The sequence below is a fragment of the Geotrypetes seraphini genome, chromosome 4 (assembly GCF_902459505.1).
Source record: "Geotrypetes seraphini chromosome 4, aGeoSer1.1, whole genome shotgun sequence".
In the NCBI taxonomy this organism is placed as follows: domain Eukaryota; kingdom Metazoa; phylum Chordata; class Amphibia; order Gymnophiona; family Dermophiidae; genus Geotrypetes; species Geotrypetes seraphini.
The window spans coordinates 256,773,121-256,797,169 of NC_047087.1; the positions used below are offsets into that span (position 1 = coordinate 256,773,121).

Consider the following 24,049-nt stretch of genomic DNA (forward strand, 5'->3'; position numbering starts at 1 on the left):
GCCTGCCGAGCCACAAACACAGTGTAACTTTAAAATACCCAATTATAGTCCCCTGGCCCCGCCATATCAACTAGGGCCTGGGGGTAGATATGGACCTCCATGCCCCTTTTCCAGGTCACCTGACCTAAGGTGTATCCGCTCACCTGAGCACACTTCCAAATAACTGCTCATCACCTGATGAGCCAAATACCCTGTAGCCACAGGCCTATAAAACTTACAGGCCCCCCCCAATCAACAAAGCTGCAACCTAGGGTCACCTAGGATTAGCCAGCCTTTCAGAACATACATACAAGTCATCCCACAGCATATCCAATCCCAAAGCCCCACACAAGCGGCATCAGCCCACTCATTTCTTAATCGCAGGCTACCTCTGGCCATGAGCCATAGCCCCACCTGCCTGTTGACCTTGACCCAACCCCTGGTCCACCTTCTGAACTCACACTGCCTAGACCTAGGAATGATATCCGACCACACTAAATGCACAGCCGGATACCCTGCAAACACCCAGTGCCTGTCATCCTCGACAGTGTCAAATACATTTTTTCCATTTAGAGATGAGTAATAAAAAGGGTTGCAAGCCAAACTAGAGCAAATAGGCTCCACTGGACACCATGACAACCTGCACACCCCAACGCAGATGTAACACTGCTAACAACTTACTTCCACCCCTCCCCTGCGCTTTCCTACTTCCTGCCATGTATCCCCGTAGCATATGCTGGGAGGAGAGAAGCTGATATGCACGGACGGGGAGAGGGACCTTGGGGTGATCTAAAGGCGAAAAAACAGTGTGATAAGGCAGTGGCTGCTGCCAGAAGGATGCTGGGCTGTATAAAGAGAGGTTTAGTCAGTAGAAGGAAGAAGGTGTTGATGCCCCTGTACAGGTCATTGGTAAGGCCCCACTTGGAGTATTGTGTTCAGTTTTGGAGACCGTATCTGGCGAAAGACGTAAGAAGACTTGAGGTGGTCCAGAGGAGGGCGACAAAAATGATAGGAGGCTTGCGCCAGAAGATGTATGAGGAGAGATTGGAAGCCCTGAATATGTGTACCCTAGAGGAAAGGAGAGACAAGGGAGATATGATTCAGACGTTCAAATACTTGAAGGGTATTAACATAGAACAAAATCTTTTGCAGAGAAAGGAAAATGGTAAAACCAGAGGACATAATTTGAGGTTGAGGAGTGGTAGATTCAAAGGCAATGTTAGGAAATTCTACTTTACGGAGAGGGTGGTGGATGCCTGGAATGCGCTCCCGAGAGAGGTGGTGGAGAGTAAAACTGTGGCTGAGTTCAAAGAAGCGTGGGATGAACACAGAGGATTTAGAATCAGAAAATAATATTAAATATTGAACTAAGGCCAGTACTGGGCAGACTAGCACGGTCTGTGTCTGTGTATGGCCGTTTGGTGGAGGATGGGCTGGGGAGGGCTTCAATGGCTGGGAGGGTGTAGATGGGCTGGAGTAAGTCTTAACAGAGATTTCAGCAGTTGGAACCCAAGCACAGTACAGGGTAAAGCTTTGGATTCTTGCCCAGAAATATAGCCTCTGTTAGCCCGAGTATCCCATCTCCCTAAACTCTGTATTCTGTCATTTGCTAGCCTAGCAGTCCTGGCTAGGAACAGCCAGGAACTGGTTTCTCAAGAAGCATGCACTGGTTTTGTAAATCATAAGAACCTGACTAATGGGAGGTCGAATGTCAAGGTAAGCCGCCAGCTTAAGACACAAGGTAGGTGGTGCCACCAGGCACCCTTAGCCAAGTCGCCAACCGACCCCAACCAACTGGTCAGTTTTCAAGCACACTACGTGCAGTCTCAGCGTCTTACCATCTAACTGAGTGTGATCTTAATAATAAACCCCCCCGGAACGCTGGTCATCTGAGGGCTGCGCCAATAATGCACCCACTCTCATGTGCCAGAGAATGCCATTGAAAAACACTGCCTTAAACAATCTGTCCTCAGAAGCAGAGCAAACAGTCGTAGGCAAACCTGCAACCACTTATATAGCAGATCATGCATGCTAAGCAATCTGCCATCTGATTGGGCAGGAGTAATCCTCCCCCATTGTGGAGAGAATTCTACACACCATAACCCAGAAGCAGGGCTCTCCCAACAAATGCTTTACTGAAGAAAGTAAAATCATCCAGCTGACCTGCCATCTCTCTTCCGGAGGACCCCAAGCGATAAGACTCCACTACAAATTAGCTAACCAAGCATCTGGCACAGGGCATAAGATCAAAACTCTCATAAAGTCCACCATTTAATGGGGTCAGATAGAAGGGGCGCCTGAATGTCGCAGGGAAATAATAACAATAACTTTATTCTTCTATACCGCCATAGTCGGATTACTTCTAGGCGGTTGACACTGAAGAGAGCTGAACAATCAGTGAATTACAAAATGCAAATAGTGAAAGTACAACATATTACACAAGAAATAGACAGATGGAATATACAAATTTGGTGTGGTTTCTATCTGTCAAACAGTACGGTTTTAATTTCTTTCTGAAAGGCGCCGTAAGTCAGTCTGGCTCCACTGATGTAGTTACCTAACCAACACTTCTGTTTGCTTGCTTGGAACATAAAAGACCTATCCAGAAAGGACTTATATTTACAGCCACTGATCCTTAGGTATGCAAATAGGTTGCAGTTTCTGGTTGTCCGTGTGGAGCTGTATAGCATGAAATGAGGCAGGAGATAGGAAGGAGCTAGTCCCCAGGCCTGCATGAAACAGATACAAGCAAACTTAAACATTATTCATGCCTCCATTGGCAACCAGTGCAACAGTCTGTAGTTGAGACTTGTATACTGCCTTTTTGTAGTTATACAACCACATTCAAAGTGGTTTACAGATAGGTACTTCAAGCATTTTCCCTCTTTTTTCCGATGGGCTCACAGTTTATCTAATGTACCTGGTGCAGTGGAGGATTAAGTGACTTGCCAAGAGTCACAGGGAGCAGTGCAGGATTTGAACCCACAACCACAGAGTGCTGAGGCTGTAGCTCTAACCACTACGCCACACCCTCCTCCAAATTCCTGCAGAGTGGATGCCATCTACCACTGATGAGCCAGCATCTCCAGTCCTTCCTCCTTTGCCTCTGGAGCAATCGACATACTACAAAAATTGAAAATGAGATAACGTATCAGCAATTGCATTGTCATTACCAGGCACATGCTAAAGTTAAGGTGTAAGCCACACAACCCTAGCCCCCTAATCAATATATTGGCTTGAATACATTTGACCACCTGTTTGTTAATTACCTCAATCCCTCCTCTGTTGTCATACCAGAAAATGATTCTCTTGACATGCAGCCTATCAGGCCACAGCTCATGTGCCAGTAGAAGCGGAAACATCTCTAGTGAGGTGATCTGCTTAGTGATCCCTAGCCGAACCTAGTCATTCAGCCATTTTCCTGAACTCTGACAATACAAAGCAAAGCCAAAACCCCCCAGCTGCACCGAGCCAGCTCCATGTCACAATTGGTGCCTCGTTTATCTCTTTGCTCAGCTTGGCATGGATCACAATCTGGAGACGCCTGACTCGCAATGCATTTCATACCTTGATGTTCTGTAACTCCATACGAGATGACAAAACCTTATCTGAATTCCTTTTTCAAAAGTACATCTGCTGCTGTGGTACTGTATAACCTGATCTAAGGATGCATGACTCCCACATGCACCGCTGTGGGAGTTCAGGACATCAGTACCTCACTTTCCTGCAGTTGGAGCTCTGCTGGTACCCATTTTGGGACATTTGGAGGTGGTGTGATTTTGTCCACACTAAGAGCAAATGTGCTGAAATTTATAGTTGGGGAACAGACATATTGATTTTTTATACCTCCAACAAACCTCCTGGCCTGGTCCACCTCCCACTGCTCCTGCTCCTATTGAGGAGTAAAAGGAACATCCCGTGTTGGACCCTGAACCCCCTTGCCACCAATAAACCCCACCTGGTTTTGCCGCCATATGCACGAGACAAAGATTAATATCATGTCTCCCCCCCAAGACATATGGAAGTTTTCTTCCATCTTATCCCTGAATGCTTCATCGTAGCTGAGCCATACCAAACTGCCAAAGCGCTGATACAGTTTTAAAACCATATCTGCAGAAGCCAGCAGTAACCCATAATGCTGTGTGTGGGCTGCCCTCCAAACACTAGCCAACCTAAAAAAATAAGCACATCCAATTAACTATATTCCTAGACACTGGCAAAGTGTTTGCATGAGCCCCCTCCTTTTCAGCCTTCTTCTTGCTTTTCTTGCTGACCCTGCCCTCCATCAGTCTGACCAGGAAGTGACTTCAGAGGAAGAGCCGCAGCCAGAGCAAGTAGCAGGTTGGAGATGCTGCTCACGCCAGCAAGGAGTTAAACAGGTATGGGGAGAAGGAGGAGGAGAAGTGCCAGTGCTCCCACCAAGACGGCGCCACTCCACTGCCAACATGGCTACCCTCCAACCCACTGGATGGTCACAGTTGAGCAATATAGCTTGCAGGAGCTAACCAAAAGAGCTGTCCTAACTTATCTTGATAGTTATCTGGGTACTGACACTGAATATCAGTGGTACCTAAATAACTTCTAGTAGCCAGCTTATATCTGGATAGTCCGTGCAAATACCTGGGCATGGCCCAACACTGAATATCCAGGCAAAAATTAAATACCATAATCAATAACTGAAGTCAACACTGACTGTGCTGCTTAAATATCAGGGGGATAGTTTTTTAAATGGCACTGTAGGCATTTTAGAAATATGCTCACTTCTTTATTTACTACTATTAATTATTTCTATAGCGCTACCAGACACACGCAGTGCTGTACAGAGTCACAAAGAGTAAGACAACAGTCCCTACTCGAAAGAATTTACAATCTAAACAGGCAAAACAGACAAACAAGATGTCATGGATACAGTTAATAACTCATTGATTTAGCCCAAATTTGACTAGACTATTTTCTTTATCTTCAGATAAGTGATCTGAGCAATGGGGAGGAAGGAATGTTCACAGTGGTAGGGCCCTGGTAGAAATTCTGCCTTTGTCAAAGGGTAGGGAGAGAATCTGAATTCTTCTCACACACAATTCACTGGCTCTTGGGAAGACGGGGGACGGGAGAGGGTGTGACCCAGTTTTCAACCTTATGCTAATTCAACATCTTTTTGTATCTGTTACCAGATTGAATAGCAGCAATCATTGCGAAATCTTAATGTTATTGTAGGGTCATGAAATAGTTAACTGTTGTTTAAAATATTGCTCTGGCCTACATAGCTGAAAACAGTGTATAATCTATTGACTGCATCTGCCTAAAATGTATGTCCCTACCTTACCACATTGTAAGCTGAATAGATAAGAGTTTGAGCCATGATGTACCCTGCCCTTCTGTACATTTAACTGTAAGAGTTAGATAGGTGTCCTGCTAGTGACCTGCTAGTGTGAGCTTAGAACCAATGAGTGTTAAGAAAAGTAACATAATGTGATGCTTCTTTCTCCCATAGATTATATTTACAGAGAATGGGAGAGAACACTTTGAGCATAGTTTGTCAATACTTCTTTCGCCTTACATGTCCTTTGACTCTCCAGAGAATGGAAATCTGCATTGATGATGTTGAGGGTCCACTTATCAACTAGGCTCTTATTGTAGACCCCACTCGCCTGGTGTCTTTGTATTGTGATACATGTGTGCTATTTGATGTTTCTCAAGGTCATGGTACTACCCCTAATTCAGTTTTGTGTGGCTCCCTAGATTGACAGCGTTATTATACCAAATGTGCTAAGTATATAGGTCTGTATAACCTGATGCCTTTAAGAACTGCCCCTATGAGGAAACCTTCACTAATGGTGGAGCCTGTCCTTTATGAGAAAGAATACCCCGTCTGCCTCCCTTGCTATAGGTCCTAGCTCCGGCCCCTTGTGTACTACAGGCTACTGTAATCCCATGGTTTTCACTATCACTGACCCATATAACTGGAATGCCAATGTCCAAGTCCAGAAGGCCAGAGACTGCATGGCATTGTATATTGATGGTAAAAGGTGAGACCCAGGTACTGATGTATATGTCCGAATTGTATCCCACTCATGTGCTCCTGTCTATCACTCTGTGGTGTTTCCCCAGTTTTATGAAATTATGAAAGTAGATACTAATATCCTGTAATCACTAGAAATCTGTTTATATAGTTTGCTGAAACTATAGGTCAGACTCTTAATGTTAGCAATTATTTTGTATGAGGAGGGACTGGTATGGGAGAACAGTGGCTATGGGAGGCAAAGCAGCTGGACATGTTAAACCTGACTTCACAGACCCTCACTTTTACGTTAGGTCCACGACCTTCACGATGGGCCTTGTGAACCTCCATTGTTGCTTCCCACTGTCTTCAGCCCTTCAGACACTGCTTAATGGAACTTCCTATGAATGATGGTCAGCTCCTGATAGTTGATACTGGCTCTGTGATCTGTTTGCCTACTCTTGATTGCCTGCTAACTAGACTGGTTCATGTGTGCTTTGCATGATTCGTCCCAGCTTCTTCCCGATGGTGAACACCTGGGAGCCCCTGTATTCAACACCAGAGGTCGCCAAAAGCGGTCTACTTCCACCAATTCCCTTAAAATAGGTGAATGGGGTGATGACTGGCCTGCAGAACGGATTATTGCTGCTTATGGACCTGACACATGGACCGAGGATGACACCTGGGGCTATCAGACCCCAATCTATATGCTGAACTGCATTATTTGTCTATAAGCTGTACTTGAACTGATAACCAATGAGACCTCCCGAGCTTTGAGTACCATTGGCAGAGCGAATGCTAAAATGTGCACTGCTATTTATCAGAATCGTCTAACTTTGGACTATTTACTAGCTGCTGTGCCTGTGATAAATTCAACCTCTCCAACTGCTGCCTTGAACTTGAGTAAAGTGATTGAGAACGTTGTGGATCGTATCACCAAACTGGCTCATGTTCCCTGACGTGACCTTACTGCAGACTGGATCTCTGGTACCTTCAGCTCCTGGTTGCCCTCTGGTTCAGCATTGAAGATCATCTTGCTGGTTGCTGCCCTGTCTTCTCTGCTCCTTTGCTGCCTGCCCTGTATGGTCCCCATAGCCATAAAGCTGCTCCACTGAACTATGGACTCTGTTGTCAAACGTTCCACTGCTGCATTGGCCCTCTCCCAGTATCGTCCCTTACTCACTGGGGACCCCGACTTTCCTGACCCCTAACTTTATTTTGTCAGGCTTGGCTCCTTAGGTACGCCAGCCTGAAAGGGGGGAATGTAGGGTCATGAAATAGTTAACTGTTGTTTAAAATATTGCTCTGGCCTACATAGCTGAAAACAGTGTATAATCTATTGACTGCATCTGCCTAAAATGTATGTCCCTACCTTACCACATTGTAAGCTGAATAGATAAGAGTTTGAGCCATGATGTACCCTGCCCTTCTGTACATTTAACTGTAAGAGTTAGATAGGTGTCCTGCTAGTGACCTGCTAGTGTGAGCTTAGAACCAATGAGTGTTAAGAAAAGTAACACGTGAAAAGCTTTTTCTAGAATTCAGTTGTATAGCCAGAAAAATGAATAAATATCTCTGTAACTTCCTGGTTTCGGCACTTCTGAGCCAGCTTGGAGCTCAGGGGTCCAGCATGCATGCTGTGAATAAAACTTGTATTTTCTTCACGCCTCTGACTTTGTGTGTCCAAGTGACCTTTCATTATAAGAACTGAAAACCTGCTCGGTCACTTTTCAGTACATCCAGTGTCACTGCAAGCTTCCATTCTCTGGAGAGTCAAAGGACATGTAAGGCGAAAGAAGTATTGACAAACTATGCTCAAAGTGTTCTCTCCCATTCTCTGTAAATATAATCTATGGGAGAAAGAAGCATCACATTATGTTTTAAGAACATAAGCAATGCCTCTGCTGGGTAAGACCTGAGGTCCATCGTGCCCAGCAGTCCGCTCATGCAGTGGCCCAACAGGTCCAGGACCTGTGTAGTAATTCTCTATCTATACCCCTCTATCCCCTTTTCCAGCAGGAAATTGTCCAATCCTTTCTTGAACCCCAGTACCGTACTCTGCCCTATTACGCTCTCTGGAAGCGCATTCCAGGTGTCCACCACACGTTGGGTAAAGAAGAACTTCCTAGCATTCGTTTTGAATCTGTCCCCTTTCAACTTTTCTGAATGTCCTCTTGTTCTTTTATTATTCAAAAGTTTGAAGAATCTGTCCCTCTCTACTCTCTCTATGCCCTTCATGATCTTGTAAGTCTCTATCATATCCCCTCTAAGTCTCCTCTTCTCCAGGGAAAAGAGACCCAGTTTCTCCAATCTCTCAGCGTATGAAAGGTTTTCCATCCCCTTTATCTGACACGTCGCTCTCCTCTAAACCCTCTCGAGTAACGCCATGTCCTTCTTAAGGTACAGCGACCAATATTGGATGCAGTACTCCAGATGCGGACGCACCATCGCCCGATACAATGGCAGGATAACTTATTTCGTTCTGGTTGTAATACCCTTCTTGATTATGCCTAGCATTCTGTTTGCCTTCTTAGCGGCCACTGCGCTTTGTGCCGTCGGCTTCATTGTCATGTCCACCATTACTCCCAAGTCCCTTTCTCATTTAATAACATCCCTCCCATCATATAGTTGTACCTCAGGTTTCTGTTTCCCACTGTAATACTTTACATTTCTCAACGTTGAACTTCATCTGCCATCTCGTCGCCCATTCCCCTAGTTTGTTCAAGTCCCTTTGCAATTCTTCGCAGTCCTCTTTAGTCCGAGCTTCACTAAATAGTTTGGTGTCGTCCGCTAATTTATCTCACACTTCGTCCCTGTTTCTAGATCATTTATGAATATATTAAATAGCAACGGCCCGAGCACCGAGCCCTGCGGAACACCACTCGTGACCCTCCTCCAGTCCGAGTAGTGGCCCTTCACTCCTACCCGCCAACCAGTTAAAGATGGAGTCAGAAAATATCACTAAAACTTGGTCTATGACAAATCATTTCTTAAAAGCTAGATTAAATGGGGATCTGTAAACCAAGTTTAGATATTAATATAGTAACTTGTTGAAGACATTTCATGAAAAAAGGTATTATTGCACAAGGACATTCTGAAAATAATTTTCAAAGCCATTTCCTTGGGTAAATCAGTTACAATTGGCGCACAAATAGGGGGAAGGGGTGGAGAGGAAAAGAAGGAAAAGTGCTTCTCCTATGCAAAAAGTCAAACTAAACCAAAAGGTAGGGGTGAACCAATGGTCTTCTAAAGTGTCAATCAATGGACTTCAAAGGATAAAAAAATAGGTAATTTATAGATATGGAAAGCCCTAAAAAAAGGGCATTAACAACCAAGGAAAACAAAGAAATTGACTCTGGGAGATCCACAGAGAAGAAAATCCAGGAGAAACCAAAAGACACCGTGGAGTGACGATGTTCCTGAAATGGACTTTATTGAAAATTTAAAAGTTCCAAAAGTCAACATGAACATCTCAGCGGACTAGGTCCTTAAGGTTTTTATGTGGATTATTTTACTTTTATGTGGATTGTTCACGTTGACTTTTGGAACTTTTAAATTTTCAATAAAGTCCATTTCAGGAACATCGTTACTCCACCAAGGTCCATACAGTCAACCACATGTAGAAGACTTATAAACTCAGATGAACTCAGCACAGAGCCTAAGCATGCAGAGAGCAAGTTGAAGAAGATAATGGACAGTATTGATACCTATGGAAGCTTTATGGTCCTATACATAAAGTGACCATTTATTTTTTTCATCAAAATGGGACATCTATTAATTGTCAGTTCTGCCCCCCAATCCCACCCTAGCTCCACCCCCAATTTCTTCCATTCATTTTTCATGTACACATAATATCTTACTAATTCATAATGGTAACCGTATAATTTTTAAAAAACCACAAAGCACACTATACGCAGAGAAATATAATTATCATTTATATTTGGTGGGGTTTCAAAGATGTCAAGGCAGATGACTTTAAAATATGCAATGTCACCTCAGTGACTATAGAAAAATAGACAAATATAGTGCAAAATATAGACAGCAGATATAAAATCTCAAAACTGACACATTTTGATCACTAAATTGAAAATAAAATCATTTTTCCTACCTTTGCTGTCTGGTGATTTCATGAGTCTCTGGTTGCGTTTCATTCTGACTGTGCATCCATTCTTTCTTTCTGCACTCAGGCCCAACCACTGTCCCTTTCTATTCCCTCCCTCCTTCCTTCCTATTTCTTTAGTGCTCTCAATGCCTCCTTCCTATATCCTTAGTGCCCCTTCCCATGTCCTTAGTGCCCCCAGTGCCTCCTTCCCATGTCCTTAGTGCCCTTTTCTATGTCCTTAGTGCCCCTTCCTATGTCCTTAGTGCCCCAGTGCCTCTTTCCCATGTCCTTAGTGCCCCTTCCTATGTCCTTAGTGCCCCAGTGCCTTCCAGACTTTGTCCCACCCTCTCCCCCGAAGCCAGCATGCCTGCCTGCCTACCTCCTTCCCTCCCTGCCACACACACAAAAAAGTCTCCCTCCTTCCTCTCCCCCAGTCCGCTGCCGCTGCTGATTGCCAGCCTCTCTCCTTACCTCCCTCCAGCGCTGATTCAAACCTGCCACCACTGCTGCTAATTGCCGCCCAGAAGCCTTCTTCCCAATGTCAATTCTGATGTCGGAGAGGAAGTTCCGAGCCAGCCAATCGGTTTTAGGCGGCAATTAGCAGCAGCAGCAAGGGGTGGTGAGTTGTTGAAACGGCGCTGGAGGGAGGTACGGAGAGCAGTGGCGGTGGCGGACCTAGGGGGCTTGAATCAGACACTAGAGGGAGGCCTTTTTATTGCGTGGCAGGGAGGGAGAGGAAGCAATTGCCTGTCCCGTTGTCCCCACACACTGCTTCGGAACGCTGTCCCTGAAAACAGGATATTTCAGCATCCCGAAGCTGTGTGTGGGAACAACGGGACAGGGGATCTAAAAACGAGACAGTCCCGTTCAAAACGGGACGTATGGTCACCTTATCTATACATCAACTATGACAAAACTGAAGCCTTCCCCTTATGTATAGAGGAGTCAGACGCTTGGTATAAATTTGGGGGCAGGTTTCGCAAAGGGCCACCTCAAATATTTGGGAATCATACTGAGCCCAGATGTCAAGGTATTATACAAACGGAATGTAACAGACATTATAGACAAAATCAGACAACTTTGCAACAGATGGCAAGATCTCCCAATATCTCTGTTGGGAAGGGTGGCACTGGTGAAAATGGTGATGCTTCCCAAATTACTCTATCCTTTACAAACCATACCCTTGTGGCTACAAAGACAAGATATTCAGAACTTTCGATCTATAATAAGAACATTCATATGGAACTCCAAATAAGTTCACATTAGTTATGATAGCCTTACTATGCCAAAAGATGGGGAGGGCTGAGACTCCCAGATTGGAGACTGTACAATGTGGTAGCTCTGATGTGTTCGATTTTTGAGCAACTAACAGGCGGTAACAGATACTCACCTTTGTACCTACTGAGAAATTTTTCAGCCCCGACTTCTGTTATGACCTATATCCATGGATTGGGTGGCAACAAACTTCCCCCCTTCCTAGAAGCTCTATAATAAGCTTGAAAGTGGTGGAGGAAGTCAAAGGCTAGAACATGTGCATCACCATTCTTAACCATCACACAGAACCCAGAGTTTCCACCTGGAATCTCAGGTGGAGCTTTTAAAGCTTGGAGTGGGAACTACCGTATATACTTGAATATAAACTGACCTGAATATAAACTGAGGTAACCTTTTTCCCCCATAAAAGGAAGAAAAAAGGTTGACTCAAATATAAACCGGAGGATAATATTCAAGTGCAGTGATTTGCCTTGCCCTGTCAGGCTCTGCACCCTGTTCTCCCTCCCTCGCTGATCTATCAGGCTCTGCATCCAACCCCATTACTCACTCCCTCCCCTGCCAGTCTCTGCTCCCAGCCCCACACCCTCCCTGTCAGGTTCTATACCCTGTCCCCCCTCCCTCCTGATGACTTGCAGGCCTATATCGAGCCTGCCGTGAGACCTGATGGTCCAGCGGTGACCGGGACAGGAGGGATCCCTCCCGCCTCCTGTCCCAGCCGATTCTAAGAATTTTTACCTCCCTCCCACCTCCTCTGCCGCAAGTTCTCACAGGACCACGAGAACTCATAGCAGCCAATCAGCTAGTGGCTCTGCATGGGCAGGAGCGAAGGAAGGCTGCTCCTGCTGAAGTTCACTGCTGGACCACCAGGGATACTAAAGGTACGTAGGGGAGGCGGGAGAGAGGTAAAAATTCTTAGAATCGGCTGGGACAGGAGGCAGGAGGGATCCCTCCTGTCCCAGTTACCGCTGGACCACCAGGGATACTAAAGGTATGCAGGGGAGGCGGGAGGGAGGTAAAAATTCTTAGAATTGGCTAGGACAGGAAGCGGGAGGGATCCCTCGTGTCCTGGCCACTGCTGGACCACTAGGTTTTACGGCAGGCCCGACAGAGGCATGTAACAGGTTTGGGAGGGGGGCAGGTCAGCGTTGACTCGAATATAAACCGAGACCCCCATTTTTGGTCCATTTTTTTGGTCCAAAAATCTTGGTTTATATTTGAATATATACAGTACAATCTCACACTGGATGTTATTTTCCATCTGGGGGAGGGCAGTTCCCCTCATTCAGACAACTACCACAGCATTGGAATCCACCTCCCATACAATATTTATCTGCAAGTGAGGTACTTCCACAGCAAACTAAAAGGGCTCTGTGGTGAAGATATGGATGTTGGCCTACTCACAAAACTTTTTAGATCCATACCCAGTGCACAAAACCACCTGTCTTTTTGGTATAAATAGGAAAAGGAGTTGCAAGGTGACAAACACATACAAAGATTGGAAAGGGAATGGTCAGATGACCTAGCATCACCAGTAACAACTAATGACATCCATTACTAATTTCAGAATCTATAGTTATGTAAAAAATGTCTCTCTACCAGAAATGAAATATAATATATTACATAGGTCCTGTCTAACTAGAGAACAAGGAGCTAGATTGGGTCTCTGGCCATCTGCAAATTGTTTATGCTGAAGGATAATCAAGGGAATGCTATTGCTTTTGGCATAGTAAGGCTTTGGCTACACTCCTTTCTGGAGTGTAATCAGCTAACTGTATGGAACAAGATCTTCGAGATCCTGGAAGCTTCTCTAGAACTTAAGTTGGCATGAAACTACCCAGCTTTATTGCTGGGGATGAACAGATCTTTATAGATCAGGATCGTCCTGCTGGGGCTAGAAGGTTTCTCTTTCTCAATATTATGCTAGCAAAGAAAACTATCATGCAGTTCTGGATTTCCTCACAAGTACCCCCTGAACTTTGGGTGAATAAGGGGAAAACAAAATCCGAATAGATCATTTTGGGAGAACCGTCTTACTGTATTAAAGAAGCCCTTGACATAAATTATCACAGAATGCACTGAATAGCACACATTCTGCCTTATTATGACCTGCCAAGATTAAAACTTGCACACGTTCAGTGTCAATAGACAGACCTGATACCTAAATCATTAGCCATGAACGCTTGTTATATACTAGAAAATGACACGGGGACAAATTTTTCCCCATCCACACAGAAACTCAATTTCCCCGATCCCGCGAGTTATGTCTCTATCCCTGTTCCTGCCCCACTCATGTAAGCTCTGTCTTAACCGCACAAGCCTCAAACACTTATGATTTTAAAGACTTGTATTTGAGGCTTGTGCAGATGAGGACAGAGCTTGCAGGAATGGGGCAGGGACAGGAAAAGAACTCGCCAGGACAGGACGGGAAAATGAGTTCCTGCGGGAATGGGGAAAAATTTGATCCTATGTCATTCTCTATTACAGGGGTAGGGAACTCCGGTCCTCGAGAGCCGTATTTTCAGGATTTCCCCAATGAATATGCATTGAAAGCAGTGCATGCAAATAGATCTCATGCATATTCATTGGGGAAATCCTGAAAACCCGACTGGAATATGGCTCTCGAGGACCGGAGTTCCCTACCCCTGCTCTATTATATACCCAACCTAATTACAGCTTAACCTCGGTCCTATTATTGATTACTTTATTTTAATAATTATATATAAACTACCCCTATGCTTCTGAGTTATATGTAGGCAATTAGCTTTGAGCCCATATTGGACTAGGATCATTATTCCATATTTACAATTATAAGATAGATAGCATTGAGAGCTCTCCCTCCCAGATTTATGAATGTGTTAGAGGCCTGATGCCTAGAAACAGGGACACCTTACTGACATTTTGTTTAACAAACCGGTCTGTGAAATATGAATGTACCCGCAGGGAGCTGTAGTTGCATACGAAACCATAAGGTCACAGAGGCGGAGGAGATTTAAAAAAATGGATAAAGAAATTTATCTTAATATGTGACTCATGATTTGATGTTTGGGGGAATGTGATTGATTGACATACAATGCTTGTTGTTAATATCAATTTTGCTGGAAACCATAGGTCTATGTACTTGTGGATAAGTCACAATCTTCCCAAATCATTTTTGTATCATTTATGACAAAGTGGGTTCAAACCCACGCTGTTCCTTGTGACCCTGGGCAAGTCACTTAATCCCCCCATTGCTCCAGGTGCATTAGACAGATTGTGAGCCCACCAGGACAGACAGAGAAAATTGCTTGAGTACCTGAATAAATTCATGTAAACCGTTCTGAGCTCCCTTGGGAAAATGGTATAGAAAATGAAAGAAATAAAGAAACATCAACTGTTTCTGTATGTATTTTTATTTATTTTATTATTTATATACCACTTAAATCCTAAGTGGTTTACATTTAGGTACTTTATCATATTTTCCTATCTGTCCTGGTGGGCTCAAACTCTATCTAGTGTATCTGGGGCAGATGGGATTAAGTGACTTGCCCAGGAGCAGTGAGGGATTTAAACCCACAACCTCAGGGTGCTGAGGCTGTAGCTCTAATCCCTGCGCCACACACTCCTATGTATATGCAGTTATATATCTTGCTGTTATACCTATGATACATATCAATAAACAGAAATGGGGAAAAAAACATTGAATATACTGCATTGTAGTTAGATAAAAACGACAGGGTTTCCTCGAATGAAGTAGGAAAGCTAACTAGTCTTCCCCCTCCTCTGTTATTACAGCCATGCATGCACATCACTACTAGAGTCTGAAACAAAGCTATAAACCTGTCCTCTCACCAAGCCCATGTTGGCGATGTGCAGTCCCTGTTCTCTTCATGGCCTTTCTCTGTTGCCCATACGCAGGGAAGTTCCAATAACTCATGCTTGCTGCTTATTATAGCCGTGAGCCTCCAGAGATCTGAAAAACCAGCTGTGCCACATGCAGTAGCTGAAGGCAGGAACTTCACCTGAGCCCAGCAGAATCATTCTGCAGCAATGTAGAAAGAATGACCCTGGGCAAGTCACTTAATCCTCCATAGCCCCAGGTACGTTAGATAGATTGTGAGCCCACCGGGACAGATAGGGAAAATGCTTGAGTACCTGAATGTAAAAACCGCTTAGATAACCTTGATAGGCGGTATATAAAATCCTAATAAAACATGAAAACATGAATGCAATGTGGCATAATTCAGGGAGCTGAATAGAGGACAATACATTCTATTAGTTTGTAAGAACTTCTGATAGCAATAGCATAAAGCAACACAGCCCGTATGGTCTGGTACTCCAAACTCATTGCATCCTCACCAAATGTTTGGCACAGGGCAGCAAGATGAAGTTCATGAAGATTTGCCTGTTTTCACATATTCAATCTATCAGTCTGTACTGTACAGTAGTTTCCTGTACTGTTATATAGACCAAAGTAATTCTATAATTGGGCACCCGCAGGTATGCATGCCTTGCTCGTGTAAGTGCACAGAAAAGCAGCACTTACACATGTACGTGCACTATGTGCCATTCTATAAGCTAGTGTATAAGTGCTATAGCATGTAACTGTGAAAGGGCAGACACATGCTGCAGCATGTGCAAATCTCCAACATACATGCACAATTGTGGAGGAGCATCGTAGAAAAGACATCCAAGTCAGAGGGTCACAAATGGACGTCCATCTCACATGTATTTTAGAACACAATAGAGCCTGTTCTGAAATACATGCAAGATGGTTTCCTTGTGCTGGAAATATCCAGCATGAACATTTATTTTATAAACTGAAACATCCAAATTATGAATGAGGATTTGGGGGGAAATAAGGGACAGGGATGTCTGTATGGCAGCATTGACCCTGGAAAATCCACAGAGAAAAAAGTCCAATAGAAACAAACAAACAAAAAAAGAACACAAAACAACTGTGGAGAGACAATGTTCCTGAGTTGGACTTTATTTAAAAATATATATTAAAAAAATCAACATAGCAATCCACATAAAAACCTTAAGGACCTAGTCCGCTGGGAACGTTGGACCTAACACGGTCCGTGTTTCAACAGTAGAGTCTTCCTCAGGGGTCCCTGCTAGTCCTAGGATGAAAAATACGTGGAAAGACTAAACAATCCGAAAGTACAGATGCATAGAAGCTCCGCATATAACACGCTCCAAAAACCAAATCAATAACGCCTTATTGATTTGGTTTTTTGAAGCATGTCATATGCGGAGCTTGAGTACCTGAATAAATTCATGTAAACCGTTCTGAGCTCCCTTGGGAGAACAGTATAGAAATTGAATAAATAAACAGTGTGAAAAGTTTCAACCTCTGATAACCAGAGATGGTATAGTGACATCACAATACCTCATTCCACCAGTGCCTAGGAGCTAACCTCATTAGTGATGTCACAATGGTTTGATTGTCCAATACTTGGCTCACTTTTACTACATCTTGATTTCTAGAGTGGTGCAGTGGTTAAAGCTACAGCCTCAGCACCCTAAAGTTCTGGGTTCAAACCCACACTGCTCCTTGCAACCCTGGGCAAGTTGCTTAATCACCCCCCATTGCCCCAGGTACATTAGATAGATTGTGAGCCCAACAGGACAGACAAGGAAAAATGCTTGAGTACCTAAATAAATTCATGTTACTGTTCTGAGTTCCCTTGAAAGAATGATATAGAAAACTGAATGAATAAATAAATAACTATATTTGCTTTCCACAGGCCAGTTTAGTAAGTATCCTATTTGTGCTGCTTGAAGTTCAAAACTCAATATCATTTCTTTACTGCTGGAATACTGTTAACACAGATTGTTAAAGATAAGTACTCTTTGTTTTATGAATATTGAAATGAAGATATTTTAAGATTGTTAGACATATGAATATTTGATGGACAATGGGATTTGCACTTTTGTAAAAAATTGAAAAAGTTGGGACCAATTAAGATGTGTTCATAGATGATCTCATCTAGGATAGGTGGGAGAGGGGAGATATGATAGAAATGCTTAGATACCTACGTAATGTAAATGCGCATGAGTCGAGTCTCTTTCATTTGAAAGGAAGCTATGGAATGAGAGGGCATAGGATGAAGTTAAGAGGTGATAGGCTCCGGCGTAATCTGAGGAAATACTTTATTACGGAAAGGGTGGTAGATGCGTGGAACAGTCTCCCAGAAGAGGTGATGGAAACAGAGACTGTGTCTGAATTCAAGAGGGCCTGGGATAGGCACGTGGGTTCTCTCGGAGAGAGAAGGAGATGATGGTTGCCTCAGATGGGCAGACTGGATGGGCCATTTGGCCTTTATCTGCCATCACATTTCTATGTTTCTAAACTAGGAATGCCCCCTTCCCTGCCGCTCAAACACCCCCCTGCCACCGCTGCATACCTCTTGAAAAGTTTGGCAGCATGTGCAGCATTTTCCACCTTCTGCTCGTGCCAGCCTCGGCTCCCCTCTGACGTGATGTCCTGGTACCACGATTAGGAAGTGACAGAAGGGAGCCAAGGCTGGCCCGAGCAAGGGGGTGGAAGATGCTGCTCGCACCAGCAAACTTTTCAAGAGGTATGCAGGAGGGGCAGAGAGAAGACAAGTCACCGATGCCCCCAGCAATGCAGAACCCTCGCTCCCCTTTACTATGCCACTGGGGCGGGGAGGAGAGGAGGAAAGGCACCCATAGTGATGTGGCAAGGATGATTCATTGTGGCCATGATGAAGCAACCCTTACTGAAATGGCCGAGATGAATCATCCTATTCTGTGTCCTGCTATGTGCAGCCAAGTGTCACTCCTTGGGTGTGTGACTAGCAAGTTAGTTACTTCTTCATTTAAAGGCCTACATAAGAAGTGCCGCTGCTGGGTCAGACCAGTGGTCCATCGTGCACAGCAGTTCGCTCACACAGCGGCCCCTAGGTCAAAGACCAGTGCCCTAACTGAGACCAGCCCTACCTGCGTACATTCCGGTTCAGCAGGAACTTGTCTAACTTTGTCTTGAATCCCTGGAGGGTGTTCTCCCCTGGGTGAAGGGTCAAGATTTCACCTGCTTCCTCAAATAGAGGTAGTTTTGTGTTAAGCAAAGCCTTTCATGGAGTATATTCCACAGCGTGTGGACTACTCCAGAGAAGGTTCGCTGGCAAGTATCGCATCGTGTGATTTCCTTCAGAGAAGGTGTGGTTAGGGATACTCCTTGGGACGACTTTAGTGACCTTGAAGGTGTGTAGAGGAACATCCTGTTCTTCAAGTACTCTGAGCCATTTCCTTTGAGGGGTTAAACATAGAGTTTTAAATTTAGCTGTGTTTTGTACTGGTAGACAGTGAAGTTTTTACAAAAATGTTGTGATGTGGTCACATTGCCTTCAGTCATCAGTTAGACTTGCTGCAGCATTCTTAATCAATTTGAGCTGGTGCACATCCTTTGTAGTCAGACCAATGTAGAGTGCCCTACAATAATCCAATCTCAATCCACATCAACATCTCAATCCACATCAACCAGACAAAGAAGAACCCACACACTATTCACACACCCGCCAACCAAAAATGTCAAACAAAGAAAACTATATGACAACCTACTGGCCACCAGAGCAGCAAAACTGGACAATCTGCTGTCATCGACCAAACAAAACCTTAAAAAAGAAACAAAACCCTACTCTTCAAAAAATACATAAAACCTATATAACACAACCAGATTATCACAGCAAAAAAAAAATGTTCAATCTACTCCTTATGTATTTCCAAATATCATGACAACTCATATGTTATCCGCCTTATTTATTTAGCAATATGACAGTTCTTATATAATCCACCTTATGTATTAGCAATATCATGACAATGCTTATGTAATCCGCCTTGAACCGCAAGGCGGAACCGTAATGGCGGAATAGAAATCACTAATGTAATATAATGTTATCAAGGCATGCACAAGTGATCAAGATTTGCCTTCCCAGTGTAAGGAGAGAGGCTGTGTAGGTATCACAAATGATAGAAACAGCTCTTGATGGTTGCTTGGATTGGGGGGATCAGATTATGTGCTAAATCTATCTGAATTCTAAGGCTCCTGGTTTGTGATATGAGGGGGCGTTCGTATCTCCCACAAGAAATTTTGATGTCAGGTATGTGCCTACTTGTGTTAGGGACCCATAGACGTTCTGTTTTACTTGGTTTCAGGCAAAGTTTGTTCTTTTTAGCCCGTTCTTGAATTGATGTTAGACAGGTAGTCAGTTTATTCAGGGCTGCGGTTCAATGGGTATGGGCTGCACATCATCAATTCTCTGTTCTTCAAGTCTCCAAATAAATTTTCACATCAGTGCAAAGTGCAGTCATTTGGTTCTCTATTACTGGAAGCCTTTGATCTCCTAGGCCTGGTCTGAATTTATAACTTTCATGAGGTCTGTTTTCTGAAACCTGTTGACTTAAAGCCTTTAAATCTGCCAACCAACTGGCAGGATTGCTGATTCACAGAGCTTATAGGACTGCAGTGCCTCCTAGTGAACTAAGGTGCTTCTGACATGTGTATGTGGCTTGGCACAGCAGAACAAGAGACCTCAGATCTCAGTGGTGTGAGGGAGAAAAAACTATATTTCAGTTTACAGGTTGAAGTAATGCACTTTGTAGTTTCTGGTTCTGATATCCTTGGATGGTCCAATTCAGACTGGCTGATGTAGGCTTTTTCTTTTGTTAGCCAGTTTAAGCAGAATAGACATGTTAAAAATACATAAACAGAATTTATCCCAATAAAGGCAATTCTATAATTAGGTGTTTAAATTTACATGCCAATCTGCCTAGATGTACAGAATACTGCTGCAATGACATTTGGGTGCCTAAGTGGTATTCTAAAAAAAGTGGTATTCAATGTAGCTAAGTTTTTTTCAAACACTCTCCATTCAACATATATCCCACACCTAAAACCAGTATCGCTATTACTCAAAACAACGCATTCATATAGTGTTTGCAGAGTCTTCAGAAGTGCCTCCTGCCAGCCACCCAATGTATTAATGTGCTCCATGTTGTTTACGATTTTAAAAAATCACAAAGAACACAGAGCACATTAATAGAAGCAGGTTGATGACAACACTGGTGCCAACATTCTGGCTAAGCCATGAAAAAACATTGGGTGGCTGGCAGGAGGCACCCCTGAAGACTCTGCAAACACTAGATGAATGAGTTGTTTTGAGTAATAGCGATAATGGTTTTAGGTGTGGGATAAGTGGTATTCTATACATATGGGCAGGCGCGCAGGTAGGCAGGGCAGATATATAGGCCAGCAATTTAAAGAATACTGTTGTCCTCATGCCCAATTTAACAAGTAAAATAGTGGGATGTGGGAGGGGCCAGCTTGTCTTATCATTCCCTCTGTAATTCCCCCACCTGAGCACTGTTTATTATGCACCTCCTTGGCCAGTAAGTCTATCTCTTTGACGTTTTGTACAGTGCTGCATATGTCTAGTAGTGCTATAAAAATTATTAGTAGTATACAGGCTTTCCACACAGAAAATGTTTTTAACAAAATTACCTCCACTGCACTTCAAGGCTTTATATAACCTATCAAGAAGAGCATTATGAGAAATTGTTATCTGATGAGAAACAGAAACTAGAGTAAGGAGTCTTCTATTTACTGAGATTAGAATGTAATTTGGAGCCCAAGCATGCTGGCATTAGTTCTGTTCTGGAAGCTTTAAGCATGATCAGTTTTGGAGTTAAAGACTCAGTATCTCACTCCTTGTCGCATAGGGGTTAAGAACATAAGAACAGCCTTACTGGGTCAGACCAATGGTCCATCAAGCCCAGTATCCCGTTCTCACGGTGGCCAATCCAGGTCACTAGTACCTGGCCAAAACCCAAGGTGTAGCAATATTCCATGCTACCGATCCAGGGCAAGCAGTGGCTTCCCCATGTCTTTCTCAATAACAGACTATGGACTTTTCCTCCAGGAAATTGTCCAAACCTTTCTTAAAACCAGTTACGCTATCCACTTTTACCACATCCTCTGGCAACGCATTCCATAGCTTAACTATTCTCTGAGTGAAAAAAATTTCCTCCTACTGGTTTTAAGAGTATTTCCCTGTAACTTCATTGAATGTCCCCTAGTTTTTGTAATTTTTGACAGAGTGAAAAATTGATCCACTTGTATCCGTTCTAATCCACTCATGATTTTGTAGATTTCAATCATATCTCCCCTCAGCCGTCTCTTTTCCAAGCTGAAGAGCCCTAACCGTTTTAGTCTTTCCTCATACGAGAGGAGTTCCACCCCCTTTACCATCTTGGTCACTCTTTTTTGAACCTTTTCTAGTGCCTCTGTATCTTTCTTGAAATAAGGACCAGAATTGAATGCAATACTCCAAATGAGGTCGCACCATGGGTTCCTCCTTTGCTTTCCTTTTTCCAGTCACCTCTAATCTAGGTTTCTTCTGAGTAAGGAGCCTCAACAGAAGCTGGCAAATCCCTACAAACCATGGAAACCTCCTCCGCCAATAAGGCTGATCTGTAGACTAATTCCATACACTCGTATCGCCTCAAAAAACAGACTGGGCAATAGAATGTGTGGTTGAAAATATATGGTCCATCATACGCTTTAATTAAATGTTAAAACATTGAAAGATTTGTTAAACATTAATTTTCTGTCTCACACTCCTGTATTTTATTCATTTGTTCTTTCAAATGACTCCTTAGATAATTATTGTATAAATCTTAGACCCATTCATTTGGTAGCAGCTATTGTCTAAATATAACAGAACCTTATTATAAATTCCTACAAGTTGGAACAACCATATACAAAACAAGAGCTTTAAAGAAATGTGGTGAATACCAACAAAATTCTATAAGTGTTAAGATGGTAGAATCGACCCAAACTGGTGGTTTGTGTACTAGGCTAACTACTATGTAAGTCCAGCTCAAATTCGGCTGCTGCTCCTCCTTGTTGTCTTGGGTAGGGTTCTCCTATGGCAGGAGTAGGCAATTCCGGTCCTCGAGAGCTGGAGCCAGGTCAAGTTTTCATGATCTCCACCATGAATATGTATGAGATGGATTTGCATGCACTGCCTCCTTGAGATGCAAATCTATCTCATGCATATTTATTGTGAATATCCTGAAAACCTGACCTGGCTCCGGCTCTCGAGGACCAGAATTGCCTACCCCTGCCCTATGGCTACAGAAAAAGGAGTAAGACTGGAAAAATATGTCAATTAGCTCTTGTGGAAGGAAGAAAGCCTCAGATCATGTGTCCATTTTCACATACCAGCCCACTGGCCATTCAGCTAATGTGGACATCAATTTCAATCACTGGCCTTCCTCCATCCCCCTTAATTACTATGCAAAAATCATGCTGTGCAAACTCACATTGATAATATATAAATAATATGAAAAGTGTAAAATCCACTTATCTTAATAATGTCAGATGGTTACACATAACTGGATGAATTGCGGTAGACTTAATTACACATTTTGGTGGGCAAACTTATGTTCAACTTATAGGTATGAGAGAATGAACGCTGAATGTTTAGGACATAGTAATGCATTCAATAAAGTGTGGAATCCATTGACTACATATATAGGGTCACATTAGCTAACATTTACTTTTTCTTATTAGATTACTTCCTTGCACATCCAGGGTGGGAGGGAGGGAGGATAGTAATATTATGTATGCTATATAGTTTATGGAAATTATAGTTATATGTATATATTTCTAATTATTGCTAGTTAAGGGAAGGGGAGAAAATGATTTGTTTTAAAATGTTTATATGTGTAAAGTGCTTTTTCTGATTTGCTCTTGATAATTCATTGTAGTGCACTGTTATTATTTTAAAATCAATAAAGAATTAAAAAAAAAAAAGTCAGGCAACTTGATTTAGACTCATTCTGATTCATTCTGATTCTGACGAGCTCGCTTTGCAATATCTTCCTCAGAGAATCAGAGAAACCATAAAGTGTTTGTAATAACAAAGCTGTCAGAATCAGAATGAGTTTAAAACAAGTTGCCTGACATTATTAAAATATGTGGCTTTTACACTTTTCAATGCGAGTTTGCACAGCAGTTTCTTCCTCCTGACTTTAAAAAACCAAGGTGGCTAATGGCAACCCTCTCTCAACCATCTATGACTTAAAAAAATTCCAAGTGTCTATTGGCACCCTCCCCCGACTCTTCTCCAAACCACTGTACTTTGAAAGAGGCAAACAATATCCATTCACTCCTGCCTCTGCACCATCATCTTGAAATCTGATTGTACCTAACCCTGCACCGTGCATCCTGGGATGGACCAAGCAAGGTCAAGCTACCAAATGAGGGAATTTTTCATTTCGTGGCAGTCTGCACCCAGATAACCAAATAAGGAAAAAATGTCCATAATTGGCAAACTGACCTTGCTTTGTGCATCCCACTTTTTTAGATTTTCAAAAAGCTTTTGACAAAGTTCCTCATGAGAGGCTCCTGAGAAAATTAGAGTCATGGGAAATAAGCAATGTTCAGTTGTGGATTAGGAATTGCTTATCAGACAGAAAACAGAGGGTAAGGTTAAATGGCCATTTTTCTCAGTGGAAGAGGGTAGAGGTGTGCCGCAGGGTCCTGTACTGGGATTGGTGCTATTTAACTTATTTATAAATGATCTGGAAATTGGAATGATAAGCGAGGTGATTAAATTTGCAGATGACACTAAACTGTTTTAAAGTTGTTAAAAACACATGCAGACTGTGAAAAACTGCAGGCAGAA

General features: G+C 43.1%; 1 protein-coding gene across 2 annotated transcripts in view; it reads right to left on the minus strand.

Annotated features, from left to right (window-relative positions):
* Nucleotides 1-11,613, minus strand: part of SLC16A12 (solute carrier family 16 member 12) — a 91,736-nt gene extending 80,123 nt beyond the window's left edge. For both annotated transcript variants that reach the window (XM_033940171.1, XM_033940165.1), the window contains exon 1: nt 11,470-11,613. The gene's annotated coding sequence lies outside the window, so the exon portion shown is untranslated. The remainder of the gene's footprint in view (nt 1-11,469) is intronic.
* Nucleotides 11,614-24,049: the final 12,436 nt, after the last annotated feature.